Raw genomic sequence first — 13143 nt, 5'->3', positions numbered from 1 at the left:
GGTTCTAATTATAGCGCCACCAGCTGGAGCACTATTGCCTTTACACATAGGGAGGTTGCACGCAGTCGAGGTCACGACCCGTGACCCGTACTGTTGCCACGCAACGCCAACTGGAGCACACGCAGTGAACAGCAGGTAAGCATTTACTATGGCTGGCAGCACAGCAGGCCCTTCTTCTGGCCTAGCATCCGGACTGGTTGCACACGGGCCGTCTATCCCGCGGCCGGGGGTGAGAGAAAGAGGTGGTTGGGGGGGGGGGAAGAGGTTGGGGTGTTGGTGTAGCGCGGTCAGTGACGGTGGGTGGAGGGAGCAGACCGTCCCCAACTCTGCTGCAGCTGATGTTGCCCAGAACCGCGGCCCTGCTACACCTGGTCCCGCTCCCCTGGCCCTGTATGGGCACTGCCGACCCACAGCCCGTGACAGTGCAGCCCACGGGGAGATGGGGCGGAGGGCGGCCGTGGCCGGACAGCGCTGACCCCGGGGGGGAGAGTGGGGGCTGTCACGAGGGATGTGCTCATCCGGCCGCTTACACCTTGGTGCTCGGGTTCAGAGCAAATATACTGATACCTTCCCACTTTCAATGACAGTGCCCACAAATATTTATAGCGCAAATAATCACAATTTCAGCGTTTTTTAACAGGTAAGAAAGTACGCGTTCCGTGTGTTAATAGTGTGTGCCGAGGCAGCCATGTCCTCCACATGGATTGAACTGCTCCGTGCGTCACGCCCTTTGACCCGATGATCATACGTGCAACCCCCCTATAGTGCAATAGGCTTTAAACATAGCACTATGGCCTCAGTGCTATGGGTCACAGACTTCGGGGAGGGAGAAGGAGAGAGGGAGAGGGAGGGAATAAAAGAGAGAGGGAGAAAAAAAGTAAGGAGGACGGAGAGGGAGGCTTCCAAAATTGTTTCTACATCATCATCTGTTGCTAAAAGCAGGAAGCAGCCGTTCAAACAGAAGTATACAAAGAGATGGCAATGAATGCACTGACAAATAAGGTGCGTAGAAGATGTCAATTGGTAGTAAAGTTATGCATTCTTATACTCTTACATGGGTATGACCGCACATAAAAAAACATTTTTTTCAGCAAAATAGGACGGCGTACAAATACTGATTTCCTCAGCAAAATACTGATTTTCAGGTACTAGAATACTGTAATGCTCTGACAAAACTTGGCAGCCCTGCATTGTGGGCTCCAACTTTCATTTATCATCTGGCTTGCTTTGATTTGTTCTTTTCATACCGTTCATTTATTTGTTTTTTGTACATTTTCATATCTCTCCCCTGACTCTCGGTTTGAAGTGTATCAGCTTGAAACGTCACCTTTTCCATTTCACCAGAGATGCTCCCTGACCTGCTGAGCTACTCCACATTTTGTGTATATCTTCCGTGTTAACTGATATCTGCAGTTCCTTCCTACACTATATTGTGCTATGTTCTCCTTCCACAAATGCTGGCTGACTCGCTGAGATTTTGTTAGTATTGATTTTTCAATAGCCCAAGAAGATGCTTTCAATTAATCATGTTTGTAATGTTCAGTAGCCTGAATATTATTATCCTTAAACTGGCTGGGGATGAAGGGAGTAATGTGTTCATGATGAAAGATCAATAAAGATTTCGAGTGAAGATGAATGGGAAGAGAAAATAAAGGCCTGAAAGCTGGGCAGAAGCCATTTGCCAATGCAAAGGTTCGGCGATACCAAGCCCCCGGTAGTATGACAAGTGGAAGATCAATGGTTTAAGTGACTGAAGCAAGCCATTTTGGCTGGAAAGATTGTTAAGTGCAACAGCTATGGGGTTTGGCTTAATGTATTCAGTAGATTTCATCATGGGATGAGTGTTTTTTTTTAAATTATTAATAAATATGTCTATTTGGTTCTGCTCACATGCTGATAGTTATATTGTTTTGCCAGCCATTATATTCTCAAAATGTTGGCGGAACCTTTCAATTGAAGTGGTTGTTTGATTTGAGAAATCAAGCAGTATATGTGGCATTTAGTCGAATCGCATTCAAACTTGTCCAGTTCTAAATATGAGGTAGTTAGTAGTAGTCTCTTGTACTGGTCTATTCCAATTGCATACTTAACAAATATATTGGATGATTTGAACTTTTGAGCAAAAAAATCAAACTTGTTTTATCAGGGCAAATTTTTTAAGGCCATTGGGTAATGAAGATGTATATATATATTGTGCAAACTGTCATTTAATGAATCGCCATTTTCAACCTAATCCTATATCTAGGCAATACAGATATCATTATGTTCTTTGGTCAAATCAAGATAAATGTATTATTATAATATGCACCAGTATGGTGAGGTACAAATACGATGAAAATTGTTTATAATGGTTTTGGGAACTTAATAAAATGGCTAAAACATCATCCTTGTGAGATCAAGTAATTTTAATTTGAATCATAGTCATTTTGTCACAGATCATTAGACCTATAAACTTTTATCTGGGCAAGCCCATCACCAAAAAAATACCAGGAAACGGCACTAAAAGATTAAATCAGAAAATTCATTAAATTAGGCTTTAGTGATGTGTGTATAGGATACTGAGTTGGATGATCAGCCATGATCATATTGAATGGCGGTGCAGGCTCGAAGGGCCGAATGGCCTACTCCTGCACCTATTTTCTATGTATCAAAAAAAAGTAAGATATAACCATTTTATAGTGACCCGTCGTTTTAATCTCCAAGCACACACGAAACAATAAGAAATTTGAAATTCATACCAATTTCCCTCCTGGGATAAATACATTTGTGTCGCATCGATTCGAAACTCTGGTTTTCTGTAGTTTGATTCTGGCACCGTTAGTTCAAGATTTTCAGCAGCATCAAGTTTGCATATTTTCACTTACAACTTGGGATTCACAGGGGAGGGTTCGCCATATGGAAAATAGCAATATGGACTTTTTTTAAGGGACGTACCCCTCGGTAGCGAGGGGGGGTGCGCTATATTTCATGAAACACGATATTCTGACTGTTAACTCTCTTATTTTCTGTTTTAAGCGTTATTTTTTTATCAGCAATAAATAATGCAGTGATTTTACAAGCCTTGGGTCAGGCATCCGATTAGAATATTCTCGGAGCATTTTGTCCAGCGTTTTCAGCTTTTATTTCATATTTCCAGAATCTGTACTTTTTTTTGCATTGTCATTTGTGGAATCGTTAGCCAGCTGAAGAGACACAAGAAAAACACATCAATTATCCGGGGAAATGTAAAGCACAACATGGCAAGAAGAAATACACTAACGCTAGCCGACCGAGTGTATTATGGTCACTCAGTCGATGCGCATCCCTGTCCCACCCACTCTCCCCCGTCCCACACCCACACCCTTGATCTGGTGCCCCGACTCGCCATCCCTCCCTCGCCCAGTCCCGTCCTTCTGTCCAAAGTCCCTAGTCCGATCCTCGTCCCTCTATCTCAGCCCCGGTCCCACTGTTTCGCTGTCTCTCCCCTCCCAGCCCCATCCCGTCCTGCACTCTCGCCCCTCGGTCTCTCTCCCAGCCCCGGTCCTGTCTCCCACTCTCCCATTCCGTCCCGCACCCTCGCTATCTCCCCCACGGTCATGTCCCGCACCCCCACCCCGCAGCCTCCACTCTGAGCCGCAGTCAATGCGTTCCTTCCTTCCTTCCTTCCTTCCTTCAGCCCTGCCTCGCCGGCTCCACAATAAATCATTCCTCCACTCACTACTCTGTTGCAGCCAGCGTCTAACTAACCCGCTCCTATTTGCCATCGGTCATCGCCCTGCAATGTTTCGGTTGTGCAATGTTTTAGAAGAAATGCAAAGATAAACAAATATTTAAACCTGTAAAGTAAAAATGAACGACTCCGCCGGGACTCGAACCCGGAACCTTTGAATGCCTTCAGCCCACTAGAAGTCCAATGCGCTATCCATTGCGCCACGGAGCCACCTGTTGAACTTAGCCCGAAGCTCCACATGGCTCGACATCGCTAGCGCACAGTTCATTGATACAGTTATGTTGCTATAAAATGTAACCAATTCACTGTATCCATGTTCTATTTTTTTTAAGGAGGACCTGGATTTCTGCAAACAACCTACGCTGCAGGCTTTGTTTTAATATCCTAAAAATAGTTTCCACTTATTTCTTTCTGCAGCATTTTGGGACGAGGTTCTAGCATTGTGGGAAATTGAGTTCGAGGAGACAGCGTTTCACTTAAAGTGTCCTCAACATCCCTGCAGTTGAGAAAGTGATCTGCAGTTGGCCCGAGAGATGCAACAGACAATGCATTTTGTTTCAACAGTGGCAAGCGAGGAATTTGATTAATTTCCCAGTTGCCAACTGGAGGAACTAACCTAACTTACACATTTAATCTGCTCCACTGTGAAATCTCCTCATTTGAAGAAGTTCTCCTATCTCCGACGAGAGTTTTGAAGTGCTCTTTCCCGGTGATTCCTCCTACTCTCCAGCTCAATCACTTGTTATCACCCTCTCCACAGCCAACAATGGACCATTGTGGGCTCCACCTTTCTTTGATCATCGTTGCTGGCTTTGATTTGTTCTTTTGAATACATTTCATTCATTTGTTCTATGCACCTTTTCATATCTCTCGTTTCCCTCTCTCCCGACTCTCAATCTGAAGAAGGGTCTCGACCCGAAATATCACCTATTCCTTTTCTCCAGAGATGCTGCCTGACCCGCTGAGTTACTCCAGCTTTTCAGTTTGTCACGTGTAACGAGGTACCGTGAAAAGCTTTAGTTGCGTGCTAATCAGTCAGCAGAAAGACAATACACGATTACAATCGATCCGTTTACAGTGTGATAAGAGAATAACATTTAGTGCAAGGTAAAGCCAACAAAGTTCGATCAAGGATAGCCCGAGGGTCACCAAAGAGGTAGATTGTAGCTCTGGTTGTGGTAGGGTGATTCAGTTGCCTGATAGCAACCGGAAATAAACTGTCCCTGAATCTGGAGGTGTGCGTTTTGACACTTCTATACCTGTTGCCTGATCGGAGAGCAGAGAAGAGGGAGTAGCCAGGGTGCAACTGGTTCTTGATTATGCTGCTGGCCTTGCTGAGGCAGCGTGAGGTATAAATGGAGTCAATAGAAGAGAGGTTGGTTTGTGTGATGGTCTGGGTTGCGTCCACAATTCGTTGCAATTTCTTGTGTTCTTGGATGGCGTTGTTGCCAAACCAAGCTGTGATGCATCCTGATAAAATGCAAATGGTGTGTCTGTAGATGTTGGTGAGAGTTGTAGGGGACATACCAAACTTCCTAAGCCTTCTAAGAAAGTAGAGGTGTTGAAGTGCTTTTTTGCTTGTTGCTTCAATATTGATGCTCCAGGAGAAGTTGTTGGTGATATTGACTCCTAGGAATTTGACGTTTTCAACCATTTCTACTTCGACCCCGTCAATGCAAACTAGGGAACGTGTACCACTTCGCTTCCTGAAGTCGATCACTATCTCCTTTGTCTTGCTGACATTGAGAGAAAGGTTGGTGTCTTGACACCTGGACATTAGGTTCTCAATCTCCTTCCTGTACACCGTCTCATCATTATTTGACATACAGAGGGTGGCGAATACCTAGAACACACTACCAGAGATAGTGGTTGAGGCAGAAACGATAGTGGCATTGAAGAGATTTTCGGACAGGCGTACAGGCATGCAGGGAATGATGGTATATAGATTATATGTAGGCAGATAAGAGTTGGTCATTGAGTTTGGCTCAGATATTGTTCTGGTGCTGTACTGTTCTATGTTCTATATCAAGTGCTGAATTTATTTATTTTTAATGCAGATGCTGGAAATCTGAGATAAAAACTGAATATCAGCAGGTCGGACAATATCTTTGTGGCTTTGTTCAGGATGGGCATCAGTTGCCGCCCAGTGAATGAAGCGAGGCATTGTTGAAATGCAGTTATCACACATCTGGAAGGTTTTCATATTTTTTCCTTTCCTTTCCGTCCCTGAATCAGTAACTCTGTTTCTCTCACCACATATGCTGCCTGACCAGCCGAGTGTTTCCAGCATTTTCTGATATAAGGTGCCATCTGGTTGGTCATTTCTTCACTGTATACGTGCATCTGACTCTCTGACCCACAGCCTCAATTTCCAAAGCAACAAAAATGAGGTTTATCTGAACTTCCATATGACTGAATGTAATAAAAATGAACGGCAAGTGCTGGTTTATACCAAAGATGTGTGAAGAAGGGTCCTGACCCGAAACGTCACCTATCCATTTTCTCCAGAGATGCTGCCTGACACGCTGAGTAACACCAGCATTTTGTGTCTATCTTCCAATTCACGGATCTGTTTATGATAACTTTGGTCCTCTTGTGTAGTTGATCAGTTGAACCAATATATCAATCAGTCAATCAATCAATCAGTTTTATTCATCACATACACATATAAGTGCAGTGAAATGTATTTGCCAGCAGCGGTACAATCAAAAAAGAACACACAATACACAATAACATTTAACACAAACATCCACCACAGCATTCTTCGCTGTAGTAGAAGGCACAAAGTACAGTCAGTCCTCCTCCATTGTCCACCTGTGGTCGGGACCATAAACCTCCGCAGTTGCCGCTACGGGCAGCCAGATGTACAGGCCATCTCGTCGGGACAGTCGTGGATAGAAGCTCCGCACACCACAGCTTCAGGATGTAACAGTCCACGGGCCCGCGATCGGAGCACTCCCTTTTGGCGACCCTGGAAACATCCACGCTGCGCCCGCTGCTGAAACTCCGTGCCCGACTCTGGGAAAGACATTCTTGCCATAGAGGGAGTACAGAGAAGGTTCACCAGACTGATTCCTGGGATGTCAGGACTTTCATATGAATAAAGACTGGATAGACTCGGCTTGTACTCACTAGATTTTAGAAGATTGAGGGGGATCTTATAGAAACGTACAAAATTCTTAAGCACAGGCAATCCAAGATTGTGATGTTAAAGCCGAACGTGGGGTCACAGGTGGATGGGGGAAATTTTAGGACAGAGATCCCCCAGAGAGTGGTGAATCTCTGGAATTCCCCCAGAAGGTAGTTGAGGCCCCCCATTGACTATATTTAAGAGACAGATGTGGTCCTTGTGGCTAAAGGGGATCTGGGGGTATGGAGAGAAGGCAGGTACAGGATTGAGTGGACACACATAAAAAAAAGGGCCGAATGGCCTACTCCTGCACCATTTTCTAGTAGTTTCTATAAAGGCGACCAATCCATGCTGCGTGGCAGGCGACTATCTCACCCCCCCCCCACCCCCTACACAAGACCACCGAGAGACACTAAAACAAACCTTTGGACGCACTGTTATATATCTGTTTTACCTTAACAGAGCATGGAATACAGGCAAATAAGTGACAGAATGGAACTGATGGGCATGCTGTCAAAGCTGGCATTGACAGGACGGGCCGAAGAACCTCACATGTTGTACGAAGTTCTCAGTTATAAATATGAGTTATGCTATCACTCTGACAAGTTTCCCCTTCTCTGACCTATTAATAAAAGTCCTAATATAACCCTCTCACTCTTGTAACGCCGTAACTTTAACTGTTCACTCGTTGATGATTTCCAAAATACATGGGAGCTTCCAGTTCATTGGCTTTCTGATGAAAAACACAATGTCATTATAGCCTTATATTTTAATCATTTGATCCAGCGGGCGAGAGAGGACAGAGTTAAGATGGATCTTAGCATCTTTTTAATCCGTTATAACAATTTACAAAAATCATTAAAGATAGCCTTCTAATACCTGCCCTCCCACTCCCACCCCCTCCTTAATTAAGACGTCATTGGCTCCCCATGATGGATTCTATCCTCGACTTTTCCATCCTTGCAATAAAATTTGATCAAAATCTCTCTCTCAAACCTAACAAACCAGAGAGCCAAGTTTTATCCTGACCTCGGATGCTGGCTGTGTGGAGTTTGCACGTTCTCCCTGTGACTGAGTTGGTTTCCTCCAGGTGCTCTGGTTTCCTCCCACATCCCAAAGACATGCGGGTCTGTAGGTCAATTGGCCTCTGGAAATTGCCCCTAGTGTGTGGTGAGCAGTTGAGTGGCATAACATAGAACCAGTGAGAAAGAATGATCGATGGTCTGGGCTGAAGGGCCTATTTCCTTGCTATATCTCTAAACCAAACTAAACACAACTAACTTTGGTCACTGTATTTGTGATGCATTTAGGTTTTTCTCATTTAAGGATGTCAGAGATACTGAGTTTGTTGTTTGAATAGACATTGTACAATGGGCATAGGCTAAATGCGAGGGGTTTGCCAAATAGACAGATGACTGTAAACTGCTGAAATATAGAAACAAAGAATTGCAGTCCCTGGTTTATACCAAAGATCGACACAAAGTGAAAGGCTTGGATAGAGTGAATGTGGAGAGGATGTTTCCACTAGTGAGAGAGTCTAGGACCAGAGGTCATAGCCTCAGAATTAAAGAACGTTCTTTTAGGAAGGAGATGAGGAGACATTTCTTTAGTCAGAGGGTGGTGAATCTGGGGGGGCTCTGGAGGCCAAGTCAATGGATATTTTTAAGGCAGAGATACATAGATTCTTGATTAGAACAGGTGTCAGAGGTTATGGGGAGATGGCAGTAGAATGGGATTAGGAGGGATAGATCAGCCTTGATTGAATGGTGGAGTCAAATACACTTGATGGGCCGAATGGCCTAATTCTACTCCTATTCCTTCTGAGTATGTCTGAAGAAGGGTCTCGACCTGAAACGTCACCCATTCCTTCTCTCCAGAGATGCCTGTCCCACTGAGTTACACCAGCCTTTTGGGTCATTTTGGGTCAGGACCCTTCCTCAGACTGTAAGTAGGGGGTTTGGGGGAGGGTGGTGGGTGAAGAGCTGGAAGCGAGAAAAGATCACAGCCAGCTACAAATGACCTGCGAAATGCTGGTGCAGCTCAAGTAACTTCAAGTGCCCTCTGATGGCTGGTTATCGCTATTGCAGTTGCACGCTCCTCCACCAGGGGTCAGTGCTACGCCTGGCAGAGGAAGGAGCTATACAGAATGAATGGCATTGACCTGCTTTGCAGTCCTGATCTCTTTTGACCTTACTTCCCTCACCGCCCTTAGGACTTTGCTTAGGACAGACGGAATTACTTTTTTCCCTCTTCACATCTGTGCAGAGAAGCTCTTTTCCCGTGCAGTGGCTCCAAAATATGTGAATTACCTGCCTCTCTGAATTTGTTCAAATTAAATTGTGCAGGACAGCTCAAAGCAGCTGCCTTCTGCAAGATTATGATGTGTTGTAGTCAGGTATTACATGACCTGATGAACAAAAGAGATCATAGAGGGTGGTAAACATTGTCACTGCTCCATAAGTACTGACCTCCCCCATAGCTATAGGAGGCACTGCCTCAAAAAGGGTCTTGGGCAATATCATCGAAGACCCTTACCACCCTGGCACCATCACGCTCTCATCTTGCTACCCCCATTGGGAAGAAGATATAGGAATCTGAAGAAGGGTCTCGACCCGAAACGTCACCCGTTCCTTCTCTCCAGAGATGCTGCCTGTCCTGCGTGAGTTACTCCAACATTTTGTGCCCATCTTTTGCTTATTACATATTGTCTGTATGGCATTGTGTAACAGGCCTGTTGTGGTCCTGCAAGTAAGAATTCAATTGTTCCATTATCGGTGCATACAACAATTAAACAGTCCTGATATTTTCCTCTTGCGTTGACTTTTGTTGGAAGGGCCAGCTGTGTCATTAGACCTTGTTACACTCTACAGACTCTACACTTCACTCTTTCAATAACCAGAGCAAAATGACAATGAGAGGGTCCAGTTGCCATGGAGAAATTGCCTCCCTACTGCGACAACCTGAATTAAAGGATTCAATCAAAATTATGGGACTTTTTTTAGGAAGGAGATGAGGAGAAATGTCTTTAGTCGGAGGGTGGTGAATCTGTGGAATTCTGTGGAGGCCAAGTCAGTGGATAGTTTTAAGGCAGAGATAGATAGATTCTTGATTTGTACAGGTGTCAGAGGTTGTGGGGAGAAGGCAGGAGAATGGGGCTAGGAGGGAGAGATAGATCAGCCATGATTGAATGGCGGAGAAGACGATGGGCCGAATGGCCTAATTCTACTCCTATTCCTTATGACAACCTACCATGTTTGTGATGTGATGTATGTGGCTTCTGCATTAGCTGGTGTGTCAAATGTAAATGAATGCGGGTTCTGCTACAACTTTGCGTAATATTATTTAGGCCACAGCACAACAGTTAGGCAGTGATTTCTCACCCTCATGCACACAACTTGGACAACTCATAGCAGGCACCTCAAAGTTCTGCAAAGGTATCTCCAAATCCATTGGCAGGAGAAGCAAACCAACATCAGCGATCTGATCCAGGCAACTCCTTTAGTTTGAAGAAGGGTCTCGACCTGAAATGTCACCCATTCTTTCCATCCAGAGATGCTGCCTGCCCCGTTGAGTTACTCCAGCTTTTTGTGTCCATCTTCCTTTAGTTTAGTTTAGTTTAGAGATACAATGCGGAAACAGGCCCTTCAGCCCACCGAGTCCACACCCACCAGCGATCCCCGCACATGAACACGATCCTACACACACCAGGGACAACAAAAATATAACAATTAGTTGTTGCATATTTCACGTTTAATAGTTGTACAACAGCAGACTACATTTTAAGTACAGGGTGGCGCAGCGATAGAGTTGCTGCCTTAAAGTGCTTGCAGCGCCGGAGACTGAGGTTCGATCCCGACTACGGGTGCTGTCTGTACAAAGTTTGTACGTTCTCCTCGTGTCCTGCATGGGTTTTCTCCGAGATCTTCGGTTTCCTCCCACACTCCAAAGACGTATAGGTATGTAACGTGAATTGCCTTGGTACATGTAAAAAATGTCCCTAGTGTGTGTAGGATAATGTTAATGTGCGGGGAGGTGGGCCGAAGGGCCTGTTTCCGTGTTGTATAAACTAAACTAAATTAGACATTATGTGGCGGACCAATATTTACACAGACAACGGAGATTTGTATGATACAGTTCCCTGAGTTTGTATAAGAATTTTTTTTTAAAGAAATGAAGTGGTTCTTTATTTGAAGTCCAGCATTTATCACACAGATAATCCCTCCAGGTGCTAGATAGTGTCCTGGGACCCCATTCTTCACCTGGGATAAATAGACAGTAGAATGATGGATTTTACGCTACTTTGGACAGGTTCATTCTCAGGCAGCAAGAATACTTTACACTGTAGACTCTGATCCACGTCCGAAAACACAACAATGGACCTTTAAATCCGATCCTCCCTCGAGCTCTGAGGAGTCTGTCAAGTAATCCAACTGGCGTATTAGTTGAGCTTATTTCATTGAACCTAATACTTTTTGTCGTCAACTTTGTGGAGGAGATTTTTGACTGTGGTTTCTGTGCCTTGCGAAAAGTGAACAAGGCATTTTCATAAGTTCATAAGTGATAGGAGCAGAATTAGGTCATTCATCCCCAACGATTCTACTCCGCCATTCAATCATGGCTGTTCTATCTTTCCCTCCTAACCCCATTCTCCTGCCTTCACCCCATAACACCTGACACACGTACTAATGACGGATCTATCTATCCCTGCCTTAAAAACATCCAGTGACTTGGCCTCCACAGATTTCCGTGGCTATGAATTCCACAAAATCTAACCACTCTACCGGGACTCGAACCCAGAACCTTTGAATGCCTTCAGCCCGCTCGAAGTCCAATCCGCTATCCATTGCACCACAGAGCCACCTTCTAAATAGACAATAGACAATAGGTGCCATTCGGCCCTTCGAGCTGATCATGGCCAATCATCCACCATCAGTACCCCGTTCCTGCCTTCTCCCCATATCCCTTGAGCTCTATCTAACTCTCTCTTGAAAGCATCCAGAGAATTGGCCTGCACTGCCTTCTGAGGCAGAGAATTCCACAGATTCACAACTCTCTGTGTGGAAAAAGTTTTTCGTCATCTCCGATCTAAATGACTTGCCCCTTATTCTTAAACAAGGCTCTCATGCTCAAAGTAAACAGTAGCTGTCAACTCCCTGGGTCCCAGTGCACGTCAATGTCTTGTAGAAAGGAGAAAGTGGAATGCGCAAAAAATTCTATTCACACTTAGTCATCAAATCTGTTATTTTATGGCATATGAAGATGTTTTGCAAATGAGTGGTAAATGACTGTGTCTGAATCATTCCAAGGTTCTGACTGCTGGAATGCATCCCGCAGCTGCCCGCGCACGGCACTCCAATATTTTTCCAAGTTGAGGGAATAAAATGGATGTTATCATGTTCTGCGCAGTCATTGTGGGCCGTGGGGCCCGTTCTTGTGCGGTGCTGTTTTTTAGTTTAGAGGCAGAGATACAGCGTGGAAACAGGCCCCGCGGCCCGCCAAGTCCGCGCCGACCAGCGATCCCCACACACGAACACCATCCTACACACACTAGGGACAATTGACAATTTATACCAAGCCAATTAACCTACAAACCTGTACGCCTATAGAGCCTGGGAGGAAATCGGAGAACCCGGAGAAAAGGTATGCAGTAACAGGGAGAAAGTACAAACTCCATGCAGACAGCATCCTGTAGTCAGGATCGAACCCGGTTCTCTGGCGCTGGGAGGCAGCAACTCTACCGCTGCGCCACCGTGCCCATGGGAATAATCCCAGGCAGGCCGCTCTTCCAGGGCTGATGGCGAGTGGGGTTGGAGGTGGAGGGGGAGTGGGATCATTCCTTGAGTTGATCCCGTTTGATCATCCAACTTTCAATGCACTTACATATTTCAGCAGAGTTCACTGAACTGGACAGATCACCAGCTGCAGTCCTAACGCATGCCTTTCCGCTCCATCCCACAAACAGGAGAAGGCAAACTGTGGTCTGGCAGTGATCAGAGGTCTCCCTAAGGCCAGAACTCCAGCCTGGGATGTTCAGGGTTGCCACAGCGTTAACAAGTTTAGTTTGGTTTTGTTTATTATGGTGAAAAGCTTTTTGTTGCATGCTATCCAATCAGCGGAAATACTATACATGTGGATCACAATCTGGCCATCCACAGTGTTTAGATACAGGATAAAGGGCAGATTTAGTGCAAGACAAAGTCCAAATAAAGATAATGAGGAAGATGGTGGATCAGGACCACTCTCTAGCTGGTGAGAGGACGGTTCAGTTGCCTGATAACAGCTGGGAAGAACCTGCCCCTGAATC

The 13143-nt window shown here is 45.2% G+C and overlaps 1 non-coding gene across 1 annotated transcript; it reads right to left on the bottom strand.

The window, feature by feature from the left end:
* Positions 1 to 3833: 3833 nt before the first annotated feature.
* On the bottom strand, positions 3834 to 3919 carry trnar-ucu (transfer RNA arginine (anticodon UCU)). The gene is given in 2 exon segments: positions 3834 to 3869; positions 3883 to 3919. It is a non-coding gene; the product is annotated as a tRNA-Arg (tRNA).
* Between the last annotated feature and the right edge of the window lie 9224 nt (positions 3920 to 13143).

Source organism: Leucoraja erinacea, chromosome 10 (genome assembly GCF_028641065.1).
Source record: "Leucoraja erinacea ecotype New England chromosome 10, Leri_hhj_1, whole genome shotgun sequence".
NCBI classification, from domain to species: Eukaryota; Metazoa; Chordata; class Chondrichthyes; order Rajiformes; family Rajidae; genus Leucoraja; species Leucoraja erinaceus.
Note: the sequence above shows the minus strand (reverse complement) of the source record. Positions and strands in the feature narration are given on the sequence as shown.